Consider the following 3,186-nt stretch of genomic DNA (forward strand, 5'->3'; position numbering starts at 1 on the left):
ATCCTCCATCCCGTGCAGAAGCTGTGTGGGACAAGGCCTCGGTAGCATCCCACCCAGTTAGTGAAGCAGGTACCACTGGACACAAGTACTGGAGGATTAAGGCATCATGGATATAAACACAGGGAATTAAAACAACCACCAAGACTAGAGAAAGGAAATACAGTTGGCATGGTTATTTCTTCATCTAAAATGCATAGGGAGAAATCCATTTTAGGGATATATATATATATACCTAAGCGACCAGCCGTCCATAAGCTATGATGCACACTGACCACCAAGGGGCAGACACTCAATGCAGGAGCTGCCGAGCAACAGCAACTTTGCAGAGTGCACTCTAGCACTCCAGGACCCTTAGGGGGATGTCTGACTGATGGTTTTGGCCTGTTCCCCACAGGCCAGGCTGAGGGACCCCACCAGCCTGGTGCACGAATCCCCACGGGTGCACCAGGCCTCTAGTTTACCATAAAAGCATTCTTTTCCATTTAATGTTGAAACAAAACTATTTTCCTTGTTTTTATATCATACCCTTCCTTCCTCAGCCACCTCCAGCCAAACCTAACAACCAAAGAAGACAAATATGTCATCCTTTCATCTTTTACCTTCATTCTGGGTGGCAGCTTTCATCTGTGGTAAGGAAGTCCTTTGACATACAGCATCCCAACCCAAACTCGGACACCACCACTGAGTTGGCAGTATGATGGGGTTGAGGACAGACAGAGAACAGACAATGCACACCAAACACAGATCCCAAAGTGGGAAACAGGGCCTCACCAATGGTGCCCAGCCCCACTCTTTTCTTCTCTGCAGCCAGCATCACAAGGCTTGGTGCCACCAAGCAGAGCCTTTGAAAGCCATGTCCCGTTTGCAAATCAGGCTCGATGATGTTTCAAGCTAAAGCAATTGGATTTCTCATAAAGGCTCCAAAACCCTCTGAAGACTTTGGGGTTCTGAGCCCGAGGGAAGGATGACAAGGAGGCCAAGAGACCAGCCATCAGGGAGCAAAAGCACGCAGATGTGAATGTTGCTCCATGATCCAAGCTCTTGCCTCTTTCCAGCTGCAAATAACTCATGTCTTGGCTTAGTCTTTCCAAAGAATTTCAAGATTTTGAGTTCTCTTTTCTTCCACTTCCTTCCTCCACATTCTCTGCCTCTCCTGCTTTTCACTTTGCTGCCCCAGCCTCCCCCACCACACTACCTCCATTTCTAATGTCAGGACATCCTAAGAAACTCTCCCCATACCGCACCCCCCACACACACACACACACAAATTTTAGTACCTGTATCCTTGCCTCTGTGGTGTCTGAAGAATTATTTCCAACCAGTTGCTTAGCAGAGCTGATGGAAACGCTGGAGAAGAAAGCCCCAGCCTGTGTGGGAGTGAATCAAAGGCCCCGCCGGGTGCCTGTTTGTATGGCCAGAGGCTGAAGGACTTTGGGTGCTCGGCAGTAACCTCAGAAAAATTCCCTAGGCAGCAGCAAACTCTCCCAGCAGAGTTTTGAAACACCCCAGCAGGAGGAAGCCTCTTTAATCAAATAATAACCAGCCAGAGATAAGGCCTCCAAGGCCGAGCTCTGCCAGCCAATCACTTGCTTCCTTCCAACTGCTAGGACAAACAGACCCGGGCTTCTGGAGTGAGTTTCAGGGCTTGTTACAATTTAATGATGCTACGGGTGCTGTCTTCTTGGCTGTGCCTGGTGGGGATTGTCTATCAAAAGAGAGAAGCTCTGAGCTCAGGAATCTCATTCTCAGTGGAGGTGCCTGGCCCAGGGGCACCCAGCTCCTAACCTGGAGGCTTCTGCATTGCCCAGAGTTCTGGCTGCTGCCTGGGAGCCAGGCCTGAGTGTGGCTGAGCAGGGCTGGGTCACCAGGGGGTGAGCACATTTGACACCTGAGGTGCAGCTCATTGACTGTAACCCTGAAGAGGTTGTGGAGGCTGTAGTGACTTGCTCTCACATGTTGAAGATACTTAACACACATTTCCTACGGGTCCTTAATTGGCAGTGACTTTGAACTTCACTGCATTCTTCATCCTGACAGCCGCCCTCCCCTTCTAATGCTGCCAGAAGTATCACAAAAAGGATGGATGTTGGGAGCTATACAAGTCAATAATAATGGCCCTATGTTTCTAGTCCTGTGACTTCGAACATGCCACTTAGCCCCTTCCTCCTAAGTTGCTACAAGGATTAAAAAAAACTCTGGCAGGTCCCTGTGAGGTTCTTACAGGCCCTGAGGAGATGTAAACAAATGCTTGCATGGTCTGGATGTGTTAGAGGTCAAGATTTAAAGGAACTTAATGGAGAATCTTTTCATTATGTGAATAAGAGCCATCAACAGAATCAATTTTAGGACATTTCATCACCCCCAAAAGAAAACCGTTCTCACTAGCAGTCATTCCCCATTCCTCGCCATCCCCCACCTCTGCCAACTCAAGGCAACCACCAATCTGCTTTGTGTCTTCTGTGGCTTTGCCTGCTCTGACAGGTCATGCAAATGGAATCATGTACTATGTGGCCTTCGTGACTTGCTTCTTTCACTTAGCACACTGTCTTCAAGGTTCACTTTATTCCTTTGTATTGCTCAATAATCTTCCATTGTATGAATATACCACAATTGGTTTATCCATCCATCTATCCATTGATGGAATTTTGGATCATTTCCATTTTTATTTTTGTTATAAATAATGCTACTATGACCATCTGTGTACAAATGTCCACTCCCTTTTATATGCAAATTCATGACCCCAGCACAGGAAAACAAGAAGGAAACAAAGCAGGTGAGAGAACTAGCCTTTGAAGGGCTCCCCTCCAGCCAGGAGTTAGAATATCATAGCAGTAGCAAGTATGGGGTTTGCAGGTTTTCACGATGCATGAAGCCCTGTCAAAAATTCCTCCTCATGTAATCCTTTCACCACCCTAAGCCTAAGGGAGGTATTCCTTTTATGGCCATTTTAAAGATGAGATCATAAGGAATAAGAAAGTTTGAATAACTTGACAAATGTCACCCAGCCAAGAACTGAAGCCAGAATTAAGTCCTGTGTTCTTACCACTGCAGCTCTTCAATTCCAAAAAAAGGTTTTTATTCTTATCTTACATACTTAGCCTTAGTTTCTAAGACCCATAGTTCAAGGAGAGAAAAGAAGAAAGAAGTAAAAAAAAAAAAGAGCTGATTATAATTTATGGAGAAAAT

The 3,186-nt window shown here is 46.2% G+C and overlaps 1 protein-coding gene across 1 annotated transcript in view; it reads right to left on the reverse strand.

Annotated features, from left to right (window-relative positions):
* Positions 1-1,501, reverse strand: part of GPAM (glycerol-3-phosphate acyltransferase, mitochondrial) — an 80,281-nt gene extending 78,780 nt beyond the window's left edge. The window contains exon 1 of the mRNA XM_015557959.1: positions 1,278-1,501. The gene's annotated coding sequence lies outside the window, so the exon portion shown is untranslated. The remainder of the gene's footprint in view (positions 1-1,277) is intronic.
* Between the last annotated feature and the right edge of the window lie 1,685 nt (positions 1,502-3,186).

This window comes from Myotis davidii, unplaced genomic scaffold, assembly GCF_000327345.1.
Source record: "Myotis davidii unplaced genomic scaffold, ASM32734v1 scaffold107, whole genome shotgun sequence".
Lineage (NCBI taxonomy): Eukaryota > Metazoa > Chordata > Mammalia > Chiroptera > Vespertilionidae > Myotis > Myotis davidii.